Source organism: Tupaia chinensis, unplaced genomic scaffold (genome assembly GCF_000334495.1).
Source record: "Tupaia chinensis unplaced genomic scaffold, TupChi_1.0 Scaffold000473_1, whole genome shotgun sequence".
Lineage (NCBI taxonomy): Eukaryota > Metazoa > Chordata > Mammalia > Scandentia > Tupaiidae > Tupaia > Tupaia belangeri.
Genome location: NW_006159982.1, coordinates 3808298 through 3822880, shown reverse-complemented (window position 1 = coordinate 3822880; position 14583 = coordinate 3808298). Strand labels below are relative to the sequence as shown.

Genomic DNA, 14583 nt, shown 5'->3' with positions numbered 1-14583 from the left:
CACGCCGCAATCCCTTCTCCTCCGTTCTCCTCTCGGGATCTTGGGCACACACGCACACGTGCCCAGCATGAGTTTTAAGCCACCGGATCCGGGACGCGAACCGTGGTCAACTACATGGGAGTCCAGCAACATAGCCATTACTCTAACTGCTGGTCCCGAGAAAAGCAGTTTTAACTTTAATAAATAAAAATTAAATAAATGCTAAGAGAGCTTTACTTAAAACTTGGGAACAGTAGTTAGTGTAATGGCTATGTCGCTGGACTGCCATGTAGTTGATCGTGGTTCGAGTCCTGGACTTGGTGGCTTAAACTCATGCCGGGTGTGTGTGCGTGTGTGCCCAAGATCCTGAGAGGAGAATGGAGGAAAAGGGATTGCGGTGTGGCCGTCCCCCCTGGCGGGTGATTTCTCACTTTCTGTCTGTCTCTCTCTGTCTTTCTGGTGAGCACACATGCCCTATAGAAAAAACCTCTCCAAAAAAAAAGGAAAAAAAAAAAAACTTAAAGCCAGGAAACAGGTTAGGATTCTGTTCAAATAGTAGGTACATGCACCTATCGGCAGCTCAAGAAAAGAAAAAAATCCTTAAATCCAGAAAACAAAGCCTAGAAGAAAATCAGTAATGTTTTAGTCAAAAGTCATAAGATTCTATTTCACCAGTTCAGTCTCATGTACTTAATCTATCTTCTGTTGTGGTCCTGTCTTCCCGATTAAATTCTGGGACATAGTATTCTATTTGTAATCGTCTTCTATTGCTTCTGACTTCTCTATCTTTAGTACAGTATTTTAAAACCAACATAAATGAAAATCCTTTCATTCCTTTTTTCTTTTCTTTCATTTATTCATTCAAGGATACCTTTTAGCACCTTCTGTATATAAATATTCATAGATATTTTAGATCTGTTTCATTAACTATAATCATTTAGAAGAAGGAAATTATGAATAGATATATAGTTCTAAAATTAAGCTGCATTTATGCACCAAATAAGAGACTGGGTGTAATGATAAAAAAAGAGGTAGTATTTAAGATGTGGGCATAGTATTTATATACATATACATATTTACATAAATAGATATAGATTTATAATTCCCTCTATAGCTGGGTAAACTTGTTATTTCTTTTATTATAGTTATTTTGATCTTTTTCCCCCCTCTCTATCCTCTGTAGTACTAAGTCCTTCTATTTAACAAATTTTTCCTTAACAAGAAATGAGCTTAAAATAAGTGGAATTAGGACTACTATTACCATAGCACTTGATAATTTTCTCACATTGTCTCATTAATGCTCAGGGCACCCGGGAGGTCACTAAATACGATGATTATCACTTCTGGACAAATTAAAATACCAAGGAACAGAGAGGTTAACTGAGTTCCCTATTCCCTACCTACACATGAAGTTATTGTTGAAGCTTATAAACGAGACTAATTTGAAGAGTCAGCTTGATTTTTATGGTTTCTTATGCCCCAAGCCCCAATGCTTCCTCTAGTAAAGAAAATAATAATAATAATAATAATAATAATAATAGATCCTGGACCAGAAATATCAAGTGGGTTTTTCTCACTCTGTCTCTTCCTCATGCTCAAGAAATGACTCAGCACAGCCCTAGCTTAAACATGGTGTGCATGTCTGTGCATTCAGGAAGTTCCCCAGCCATGAACCAGCAACCTTCCCATGTAGGTCTAGCTGACAGTTTGATGCTTTACCTCTGTGCCACCAGAGGCTGATGGTGGATCACGGCATCAAGATCTTATCAGGGTCCTGTATCTCTGTCTCTCTCTCTGTCTCACTCATGGAATAGATAAACAAACTTCTAAAAAGCGAAACAGAAACAATAAGAGCAAAGAAGACATGACATAAAACCTGCCTCAAGGCATTTATTCCCCTATATTTATCAAAAACAAAACCCATAAGCCCAATGTCCATTATTGACTCAGTGCCTGCCGGGGCCTGGCAGGTTGCGACAATGAAGGAGGAGACAGATGTCTACATTACTCAGGTGAATGGTCAGGCCTGGGGCAAGCTGCACAGTGTGGGGTCAATCAAAAGATAGTAGTTACCATGGCCAGCAGGTGGCTTGGTGGTTAAGGCACTGGACTCTCACATGGCCAACCATGGTTTGAGTACCTCAACTGGCGGCCTGAAAATCACACTAGATATGTTTGTGTGCATTCCCCAAATCCCAAGATAATGGAGGAGAAGGGACTGTAGTGTGGCCATCACTCCTGAGGGTGATTTCTCTTTCGCTTTCTAACTCTTTCTGTCTCTGGCAAGTGTAAGCAAAAAAAAAAAAAAAGAGTAAGTTACCTTTTAGCACCTGTCAACCACTGTGAGCTGATGCAGTGGGGGATAAATGGGCCAATTTCCTAAAATAAACAAAAAATTTAGATTTCTGGGGGAATGTGATTTATAAAGTCACTTGAATTTTGTCAGAGATGTCGTGCAGGCCCAGCCACATTTGTGCAGTAGGACCACAATGCTCTGTGTGTTTGGAAGCATTAATGGGACAAAGAAATGTGGTATTATCTGTTGAAGCTAATTTTATAGTTTTATCAACTGGACTAGGGAGAAATGTTCACTTGCTGAAATAGTCACTTTGTAAACTAAATAATGTGAATGTATAAAAGAAAATGAAAGAAACAAATGAAGAAAAACGGAAGGATCAGGCTTTTATTTCCAGGTCAGTTTGTACCTGCTAGGTGTGTCCATGATCCTGCCTGGATAGGAAGGCTGAGGAAAGCATAGAGGCACGAGGCCCTGTTGAGGGTGCTTGTCTTTCTGTCACACAAAAGAAATAAATCAATTTTCAAAAAAATTGTGCAAAGCAAACATCCCAGGAGTAACCAGCTTATGCCTCCTTTGATAAGCAGATTTCCTCCCTCATTTGAAATTGCATGAGATTTGGTGACAGACTTGAAGTATAAATGATCCAGGTGGAGGGAAGATGGGAGCTCAGGATAACACAAAGCTATTAGGACTGTTCCTGTCCAATGAGTAGCTCTAGCTTAGAGATAGAAGGGAGATGATGTGAATAATCTGATGGAGGCTAGAATTTAAAAGAAGGAGGCAGGTGAAGATAGTGCTAACGAAGCAGCTTCTTTCTTTATACTTTAAGACTAGCGATTTCTACAACAGAAAAAAGGTTTAACTTGTATGTTGACCAACTAGGTCATGAGAAGCTTAAAGTCATACCCTGGTGTGGGGGTATTATTTCACACATGGGGATAGTTGACTGACTTCACAATGATGATCAATTTCATACACAGACACAAAGAGACATGGAGAGGCCATCGATTCAGTGCAATGTGCATTTATTAAGCACCGACATTAGCCTACTCCTCTGCTCCCTACTATAGCAGAGGAATGTGTCTGTCTTCCTTAAATGATACTCTTGAGCTTCAGGGCACACAACAATCAACTGCTTGTGGAATTTGGAATTTGACTTTTAACATGACATTCATATGATCCTAATGTGAAGTGAACTACCCAGACATCACCTTACTGCATATGATTTACCCTCTCTCAGCATCGAATACTTTTTCCCCAGCCTTCAATATTCTCCAAAGCTATGTCCTAAACAAAATCTGTAGGTAAATAAACTCTAGCACTTTTTGGTAGAATAGAATTGCCACAAAACAAATGGGAAATACTTCTAAATTAATTGAACACTCATAAAAATTAGCTTTCCTTTGAAAGTCCTACAGAACTTGACCTTAATCTAATGACAACCTTTCTCTTAAAAAAAAAAAAAACACATAAACACACAAAGCACAAAATCTAACCTAAACATCAGCACATCAGTGTTTACCAGAAATAAATGCTTGATTTTATTTATGCTGGTTTCCTATGAAAATAGTTCTAATATCACTGGATTCTTAACTACCCTACCACCAACTGTAATCAATATTCACTTATATAAAATTTCCAGGTTCAAAGGAAGTCAGGTTTCAGCAAAAGCAAAATGATTTAAGACATCAAGTGCATCCCATCACTGAGGTCTGGAGGCAGATGTAGTAGGATGCTTTAGTATGGATTTCCTCAATTTCTTAAAAAAAACATGTGAAGCTGTTTTCTGGAGGTGATGACCTCCCCACGAGAACATGCCTCTTGCAAAGGACCTCCTTCATCCCTCTCCCGAAGAGAAGAGGTAACACAAGAAGAAGTGCCTGGTGCAGAGCCCACGATGTATTCCATGAAGTAGGAATACTTCATGGATGTGAAGTGCCCAGGATGCTATAAAATCACCCCTGTCTTTAGCCATGCACAAACGGTAGTTTTGTGCGTTGGCTGCCCCACTGTCCTCTGCCAGTCTATGGGAGGAAAAGCGAGGCTTACAGAAGGATGTTCCTTCAGGAGGAAGCAGCACTAAAAGCATCCTGACTCAAGATGAGTGGGAAACCAGCCCAATAAACACATTTTGGATAAAAAAAGAAAAAAACAGTGAAGCTTTGTTCATGAATTTTACATATACAAGGGGACTTCAAAATTTCATGGAAAATGGAATTAAAGTACAATTTTATTTGGGTGCAAAATTTTTTAAATTTATGCATAAGTTTTTTAATGCACTTTCCATGGACTTTTTGAAGACCTCTTGTGGATATATTAATGGGAATATAATGGGTATCCTCTTGTGGATATATTAATGGGAATATAATGGATAGATATTTCTATCTTTATATCTCTATTTGTTTATGCTTATAAAATACATTAATATATATAATATATGATATGCATATATATATATATATATATCACTATATTTAAACATCTATGTATCAGGTTATTGGAAAAGTCATGATGCATTTTTGCATAGAAAAACAGAAAAAATAAGTCATTACTTTTCTGACAGCCCAATATAATAAAGGCAATACATCTTTATCTATCTATATATAATGTGTATATCTACCTATTGCTCAATAGCTGGATATTGGTAACTATTTAATATGTACTTATGTACTGAAACCTCAAAGTACTTCTTTTATCCATCAAATAAATTGTAAAAGTGTCAATATTTACTTTAAGATTTCCTATCCTCAAACTATCGACCTGTGTCATTTTCTGGGACATATCCACGGCTCTAGCTACACTTACTGGCTTGTAATTTGCATTCAGTTGTCTTTCAGTTGGCAGAATCAACATACCTCCCTCCAACTTTCTACTGAGCATAGTCTTCACTCCTTTGCTAAAGTCTAATAAAAAGATACTTTGTGTTGAGGAGATAAGGAAGGAGTGTCACATAATTGACTATGCCTCCTCTCCCCAGAAATGTCTCCCTTCAGTCAGTCTAGCCTCTTTGGAGCACTACTACTTCTCATTTCCAAGATTTGTCATTTTTAATGTTTTAAAATATTTGTGCTTCCTCAAAACACTGGGACTAATACTGAAGCAAAATGAGAGCCATACACTCATCAGTTAACTAGGAAAAAAAATTAGTCAAACTCTACTTTAGTGAAGAACTGTCTACTGAACTTTTACTTCCGCCAGTTGCATGGATGCTCCTTCAACACAGCACACCACTACAGTCTACGTTCATTCGGTGCTCTTGAGAATGCTGACACAGCTATGTCTGTGCCACAGAAAATAACTGGTTGAAAGTGAAATGTGAAGTCAATAAAATTATCTAAAGAATGATCTGAATTTGCAGGCTTGATTGAATTACTGTTATGACAATCTGATTATTTGGTGGGAGAGGGATTGTTTTTACCTGAGAATACTTGCATTCTGTGTATGTGTATATGTGTGTGTGCATGTGCTTATGTGTATATTTCCTATTTATAAGTGACGAGATATATAGATATCCACACTCCTCCTATAAATATGAGATTTATATTGGTCAAATAAAATAAATCGGAATTCCTTCTGTATAGAATGTTTTATACAATCATTGTATCTTAGATGGTCTTGCTCCCAAGGGCTTATTCACACATATGTGCACATACAGAGTAAAATCTCATATGTGAATCCACTGACAGTAAACAAATCAAAACAGATAAGGAAGAGCATAGTCAATATTTGCAAGACTTTTCCACACCAGAATTTTACATAGGACTAATTATCACTGGTATTTTTCAAAATCAACCAAGGAATGGTTGGCTGCTGATTTTGAATCTCCCAAATTGTGCCTCCCTGGCAGGTGTGTAGTTTTGTTCAAAATGATTCTATCACCCTCTGTAAAAACAAAGCCCAGTGGAGCAACTGGTATACCAGGTCCTTTCCTTTGAAGAGAGCAAAAGGACAGTGTTACACTCAGAGTGATCCCAGTCATCAATCTCCTGGGACTGTCTAGTAATATAGAGCCACAAGATCTAGCTTTAGCGATGTTTCTGTTGAAACCATTCAAAGCACTATTTAATTCAAGTGTGTTCTACAAACCATTCATAAAATGAGATGCTAGACAAGAAAAAGATTCTGTGGTCAAGCAAGTTCGAAAACTCTGCCTAATATGTCTCTCTAGGAGATTCTTACTGTACCTTAGCCTCTTTACAGGCACTGCAAATCTCAGAGTAAAGCAGCCTATTTAACTTTAAGACAATATTTATAAATGTAGGTAGGCATGAAAATCTTCTCTCATAGCATTCTTTTGGGAAATAGTAGATAGGATATCAATTTGGTCTTGGACTAAGCAAATTGATCTAATTCTTCAAATGACAGAAGCTATTTAAGACACTTTCCCTTTCATAGTTAATATAAGAGAAACCATGGTTCAGTGTGGAGTACAAGTAGAAAAGGCATCAGTGTATGAGGTTGTGGTTGCGTTTCAGATTCCCGATCAACCTAAACAGACTGACTGGGCAGCACAGTGTGCATTGTAATCCTAGCTCATTGGGAGATTGAGGCAGAGTTAGCCACAGTCGAAGTATATTTCTTTCTTTCTTTCTCTCTCTCTCTCTCTCTCTCTCTCTCTCTCTCTCTCTCTCTCTCCCTCCCTCTCTCTCCTCCTCTCTCTCCTAAGATGGACAGAGAAATCACAGAGGTCTGAAAAATTCCTAGAGAAAACAAATAGGACAAAGAGTCTACACAATCCCTTAAAAGAAGAAAGGCCAAAAAATGGCACAACACCTGGCATTTAGTACTGTCTTATTTTTTTTCCCACTGCCATGAGGCTGGCTTCCCAGCTGATTCAAATCCTGGGCCACACAGACTGACCTAGTGGGATCACTGTCACCTATTTCATGTGAATTTACTAAGGCAAGGCATTAGAGAGGCTCCACTGTACACATTTACACACCAAGATTCCGGATTGAAAAGAAATGCATGCTGTACTATATCTAAGTAATAACCCACTGGGAGCTCTTATTTATGTCTTTCAGGGGTGTGCTTACTGCTAGTGCATCTTAGAGATGATATTTTACTGTGAGAATGGTGTGTGTGTATAAATTTCTGAGAGTGATACCATCTAAGAAATATAAGAAAAGTTACTGCATCGGTCCAATGGCTCTCCCTTCCAGTATTTTATCTATGCTTTGTTGTACCAAAAAATGGTGGGATGAGTAAGTGTTTGTCCTGTCCTTTGCTCTCTTCTTGGTAGTATGTTTTCTTGGCTTTACTATCATCTTGAGTCTTGTTTTGGAGGGCAGAAGAATGCTTAGGTCATGTGTAGTTTTTATAGCCTCATTTAGTGGAAATGGATCCTTTGGGTCCAGTCTATGCCCATTGCCTAAATTTAAAGTTCCTTTTCTTGCAGGTGGCTTAATTTATATTTGTTGATGGCACAATGAATGCAAATAACCACATGGGTGACCTTTAGGAGGCCGTGAGAGCCAAACCAGTTATATGAGTGACTAGAATTCAGAAAGGGACTTGATTTATTTTTAGCATTTCTACAAATACCTTTTTCTCAAGAAAGGAGAATGTTTTAACCACCCCATAGATATTTTGAAAGCATATAGCAACTTAGTCTGTGGTAGATGACTGCATATTTCAAGGCCATAGCACTAGATGAGTAAAGAGTCAAAGGAAACCAGAGCAGAATCACAGAACCACTAAATGGTTCAGAATTTGGGAGGACATACCTGTCCAACCTATTTCATCCCATTCTTTTTTATTCCAGCAGATCTATACCTAAACCTTAGATGAGCACAGAACTGAGACTGGGTCTCAAGCTAATATGAAGTGAAATGTGGCAGAAACTAAAAAGTGAACATGACTGGGACTTTTCACTCATGTTTCCTACTGTCCTAATCTGCGCATCTCTGTTCTCCCCACAATGGAGGTCACTCCCCTAACCACCATTAAACTCCCTTCACTACTGAGGGTCATCTTAGCACCTTGGAATCCAGTCTTGCTGTGAGGGTCATTGTGATTGCTGGCACTCCAGTCCTGAAGTGGTCTTCTGACTTTTCCCTCCTCACCTGATTCTCTGTCTCAGTAACCTACACTTGCCTCGGCCTCAAGGACTGGGGCTTTTGGATTTTTAGTTTAAAAGCTACAATCTGACCTCAGAAGTGGACCCTGGCTGCCACACAATTGAACTGGCCTGAAGACTCTGTTTCCTGATGTTTGCCGATTTGGGGTTCTAATCATATCCTGATCGTGAGTTCTCCCATACTCACTCCCAAGGTGATTCATGTAATTTAATCATGCCCACCGTATTCTGTGACATAGCAAGGATCGCATTCATAAAGAAACTGTAAAAATATTTGTAGCATACTAGCCCTCTTAGAAGGAGGAAAAAAACCTCTTCAATATAAAAGGGCCAAACTAATGGGAATTTTAGAATCTTTGTTGATTTATTAGGCTCATTTTTGTTTATTGAAAGGGGCCTTTAGCATGCTTTAGTATTTATAGTAGGTAAGGATGTTATAAACTCTGAAGTTTTGAATTTTTCACTTTAATATATATTAATTTTAATATTCAAAATGAGCTTTCTTAGAAAAAAGGAAATTTGATCAATTAGGGAAGTTGAACGGCCATCTAGGGCCAAAAATAATAATAATAATAAATACTTGTTAGACTAAAAGACTAATTTTTCCACTTAGGACAAGTTTTTAAAAATGAGAAATCAAAAAATATTCTTCAGATTTTCTCCCTACATTCAGAAGTGTGACTACAGGGGCCAGCAGGTGGCGTGATGGCTAAGGTGCTGGACTCCCACATGGCCTACTGCAATTTGAGTCGCATACCTGATGGCTTGCTTTCTCACTTTCCCTCTCTCTGGTGAGTACATGTGCCCTCTAGCAAATTAAAATAATTAATTAATTAATCCTTTAAACATTTTCTAAAGGAAGTATGATTACAGAATTCTATTGAGTCAGTAAAATAAAATATAAAAACTCTCACTTTCTAAACTCAGCCCAGGTAAAAAAAAGAATTATTGAGGTGGAAAGGAAGAAAGTCAGAATGTTATCAGAAAGAGAGAGACCTGCAGAGACAACAGACTCCCAGAGAGTTTCCCATACAGAAAGTTACAGAGTGATACATGGAAAAAAAAAAAAGTTCGCTAAGTAACATCAGAACTTGTGATTTTTCAGGATATTGTTACTGTTTAAAGTAGTTCTTTCTCCCACCCCCTAAGGGAAGATAAAGCAAATCAAACAACTTTGGTGGTTTTTGCTCTTTAAGTCAGATAAAGATAAACTCCAAACTTGGATATTATAATAATAGATGATATATTAGGAAGGACATCTGGCTAGGAATTAGAAAATACAGGTTCGAGTCTTAGCTTCTCCTGAGAAAGTACACTTATCTTCTCTGATTTGCAATTTTCTTTTATTTGAATGGGAATAGTAATAGCTGCTTTGCCTATGTCGTAGAATTTTGATGAAGATAAAAGAGATCAGAAATGTGAATTTTGAAAATTGTAAATCACTATATACCTAAGGTATTATTATATTTAATGGATGCAAATGAAGCGCTCCAAAGAAGTATTAATTCTATTTGAATACATGTCATCATGAGAAAGACAGGACTTCATTTTATGTGAACATTTGAGGTGTTTGTGTTTTCAATGACCTCCTTCCAACCCAGCCAAAAAGCACTCTTTTTCTTAGTCATGTGATTAAATCTGTTTCTCCTCCTGTTCCCTGTTCTATCACTCTGTCCCCAAGAATTATTCTTCAAAAATAGTTGAAATTCCATAATAGGAAATAACTCCTCTAATAAGAAGGATAGTCTCTCCTCCCCAACAACTCACTTCCAAAATAACTATGGGTGATGGGATTATGTTTAGAGACAGAAAGCGAGAAATCACACCCTCTCAGGGGGATGGTCACACTACGGTCTCTTCTTCTCCATTCTCTTCTTGGGATCTTGGGCGTGCAAGCACACTCTCCCAGCATGAGTTTCAAGGCACCGTGTCTAGGAATTGAACCACAGTTGGCTGCGAAGGAGTCAAATGCCTTAACCACTGCACTACCTGCTGACCCCCAGAAGAACCATTTTTAAGTGTATTCGAGAGATTTTAATGGGAAGTAAAGAAGAAGAACAATTATTTGCGTGTATGCTGTAATTGAAAGTCTGTCAAACTGAACTGAATCATATTGAGATTGTTCTACTCAAAGCATGTCTGTCTAGTTTTTATGCTCCCTGTGGTGTCTAGCCAACCACTGAAATGCTTCTGGAATATTGGCAACCTGAACCAGAAACAGATGCCTTAGGTGGGAAGGTAGCATTGCTGAGTATGAATGTGTTTAGGGAGGGCAATTATTTTCCTTAGGAAAAATTCTAAGACCAAGAGCCCAGCCTTGGGAGGGGAAAATCCTAATCCTTTTGGCAGGTAGTAAAATAAAATCCATTTTCCCAAACAGAACATTTTCTCTTTGCCAACTGCCAGGAGCCATATTTCCTTATAACCTCAATGTGGATTCTTAAAGCAGGCCAGATCAAAGTTTATTCAACAGATTAATCACATCAAAAAGTATGAAAAGTAAAAATCATGGTCAGTCTTCTGGTATGATCAAATAATTTGAGTTTAATTTTCATTTAGATTCTTGTCTTTAGTGTAGACTGAATCATCTACTGGACAAATACTTTCAAAGTTACTCTGTTCTTCTTCAAAATCCTTCTCCCCAACAGCCATCTGAGGAGTTGGAGAAAAGTCTAATTTTTGTCTTTGGTGCACTTTATGTGATCTTTACATTTTGACCTTGTTTGTATTTTCAGAAGCCACGCATGGGATTGTGGAGTTAGTCGATAATATAATCCAATCATCAATAAGATACAAACGTCTTGTTTATTAATACATGATTAAAAATGTATATGATAAAAAGATATCGACTGCAGACAAGTGTGTGGATGACAAGAGCAATTATGGTGGAGGCTCCCTAATCACAGGGTGGGCCGAGCACCCCAGAGAAAGTCAATAGTCTGTTTAAAAGACATGGCGCATACTTTTTTGTCATCTTCTTCCTTTCTTTTCTTCTTCTTCTTTTTTAACTTAAAACTCAGGAATGGGAGTTAGCTTTATTTTATGTCTGGGTTCACTTTTGCAACTTTAAGAAACATTTAGTATCATCACCTGACTTTGGCCCCATGCTAGGTTCTGATATTAAAGAAACACATGCTGATCACAGGTGATCACACTGACTGGATGCCATCTACCTCTCCAAACTGAGACAGCATGTTGGAGACCAAGTATATTTATGTTTGACCCCTCATTTGAAGATACTCATCCGTAAGCCACGAGCTCTAAGTGGTTTCAGCAAAAGTGATCATAGGTCCAAAAATATTAAATAAAAATCCCACAAACTATTCCTGAGTTTTATATTGCTCACATTCTGAGTAGCATGATGAAATCTTGTGCTGTCCTACTCTGTCCTGCTTGGGATATGACTTGTCCCTCTCCCCTGCCTTGTCCCCTGACTAACCTGTTTTTCAGGGGGTGGTGAAGACAGAGAGTTCCCTCCATGACTAGAGAGCTGAGTGAGAAAACTGACCTGGCAAGAGATCTATAACTGGACCTTTAACCCCATCAGTCAGCTGAGCTTCCCAGACAATTCAGTTTTACAGGGAATAAGGTTATTCTTTTGATGATGATGATGATTCATAAAGCACATGTGCACATAAGAGAGACAAAGGGAGACTGGTACCATGGCCGACATGTGGCTTCCAGCTCTGCAATCTAGCACACTACTGGCTGCACCAAAAAGACTGGGCTTGTTGTTCTTTTATAAATATGAGAAGTCCTCAAAAAGTTCATGGAAAATGAGTTAAAGTATGTTTATTTTGATGCAAAAAGATTGAAATCCTTGGGGTTTTTTTCTTCATAATATATACTTTGCATGACTCTTTGAAGACTACTCATATGAAAAGATATATACATACATGTATGACTTTCAATCATTGCATTTGAAATCACTAAACAGAGAGCTTCCAGTGAGGTGGCTGTAGCCAACAAGAATGGTTACTGTTAGATACAAGGAAGAATAAATGTTTCCATAAGACAGAAGGATAAAGGGAAAAAATTTTGTTCGTTTTTAATCTCAATCTGGAAACCCTTTCTCTCCCAGCAGATTGTAAACTGCCTTTCCACTGTCCAATTTTTGGTTCCACGAAACATAGAACACAAGTAGGAGAGACAGAGATAGTGAGACTAAACTGTAATGCTACACGAGTTGCTCATTTTCTTATTGCTGATTTTTAAAAATTCTTTGTGTATTTTGAATAACAGTCCTTAATCAGATGTGTTTTCCAAAATATTTTCTCCCAGTCTGTAAATTTTCTTCTCTTTCACTTAAAATTGCTTTTACAGTGTAAATATTTAAAACTTTAATGAGGTTCTGATAATCAATGGTTGCATTGATCCTGCCTTTGGTGTTATATCTAAAAAGACATCACCATATGCAGTGTCATATAGGTTTTCTCTTACGTCATTTTCTAGGAGTTCTATACATTTGTGCTTTCATTTAGGTTTATGATTCATTTTCTGTCAATTTTGTAAAAGGTCTAATATCTATTTCTAGACCTATTCTTATTTTATTTTGCATGCTGATAACCTATTGTTCCAGCTCCACTCCTTGGAAAGATTATCTTTGTCCCATCTTATTGCTTTGCTCCTTTATTAGAGGTCATTTGATTATATTTGCATGGCTTTATTTCTAGACTTTTAATTTTGTCCCATTGACCTATTTGTCTGTTCCTTTATCAATCACACACTGTTTTGAGTGCAATTTTTCTGCCTCAAATGCCACAGTAGCTGGAACTACAGGTGCCAGCACACTAGAATTTTTCAGACAAGGTTTCACTACATTGCTCACACTGATCACAAGCTCACAATCCTCCTGCTTCAGCTTCTTCAGTAGCTGGGACTACAAGTATGCAGCCATGCCAAGCTTTTAGGGTATGCTGGAAATCAAACCTGGGCCTCCAGTGTGGCCTCAGCCCACTTAACCCAGTATTTACCAATACATGCTACTGCAACTGGACCTGTTTTTTGTCTTTTGCTCTTTCACATAAACCTTAGAAGTAGTTGTTAATATCCACACTATAACTTTCTGGTATATCAGTCAAAAACTTGCTGGGATTGCACTGAATCTGTAGATCAAGTTGGAAAGAATTAACACTTTGATGATATTGATTCTTCCTATCCATGAACATAGAATGTCTCTCCTTTTACTTCATTCTTCTTTGATATTTTTCTTCAGAGTTTTATAATTTTCTTCACACAGATCTTATGTATATTTTGTTAGATTTGTATGTATGTTATTACTTTGTTGCGTTGCCAAACAGAAATATCTGAGACTAGGTCATTTATAAAGATTGACTTGGTACATGATTCTGGTGACTGGAAAGTCCAAAGGCCTAGGAGCTGCACTAGGCCAGTCTCCAGTGCTGCATCAAAAAATGACCACCAGAAGTAGAGAGGAAGATACACATGTGGATAGGGGAAACAATTCACCATTTGCTCTGTTTATCCCTCTCAGGCCCCATTAGGCTTTATCTCTTGTAGATCTCACCACCTCTCAAAGTCATTATGTTGGAGGCCAAGTTTTTGAAATATGAATATTTGGGGAACAAATAATTATCTAAATTATAGCAATCTGTAAATATTTCCATGTTTCCATCTAATTTAAATGGCAGTATGTTTTTAATTTCAAATTTAACTTGTTCATTCCTGATTATACAGGAGAGTGGGCATTTGTATACAGGTACTCCTCACTTAACAACTGAATTCCATTTCTGCAACTAAGTAGTTAAGCAAATTGTTCAGTAAGTGAGAATCTTAAAGGAAAATGTCTTGTGATGTGTTGTGTTGTCCTAGACTGTGTAATTTTCAGTAGATACCACATGGAACCATCCTAGAACAATACAATTCTATCCATACCAAAAAGGTACTAAATAAGTGCCAGAAAGTGATAAGACACACTACAATATGATAATATAAATCCAGCATAATCATTTTTATTTATTCTAAATACTACAGTGGGTGCACAATGAAGTATAAATTTATAAGTGAAATATGTAATCTTGTGTGATTCCAAACACTTTGTGGAGTGAGTACTAACCAATTACTGGAAGGAGACAAAGACTGAGAAAGGGGATTCCCAAGATTCACAAGGATTGAGAAAGGGGATTCTCCATGCTGGAGAACTGGTTAGCTAAAAAAATTTTGCATTTGTGTTCATGAAAGATATTAATCTAGTCTTCCACAGGAG

The 14583-nt window shown here is 37.7% G+C and overlaps 1 pseudogene; it reads left to right on the top strand.

Annotated features, from left to right (window-relative positions):
• The first annotated feature begins 4092 nt into the window (after positions 1–4092).
• LOC114009126 (40S ribosomal protein S27-like) lies at positions 4093–4407 on the top strand (annotated as a pseudogene).
• Positions 4408–14583: the final 10176 nt, after the last annotated feature.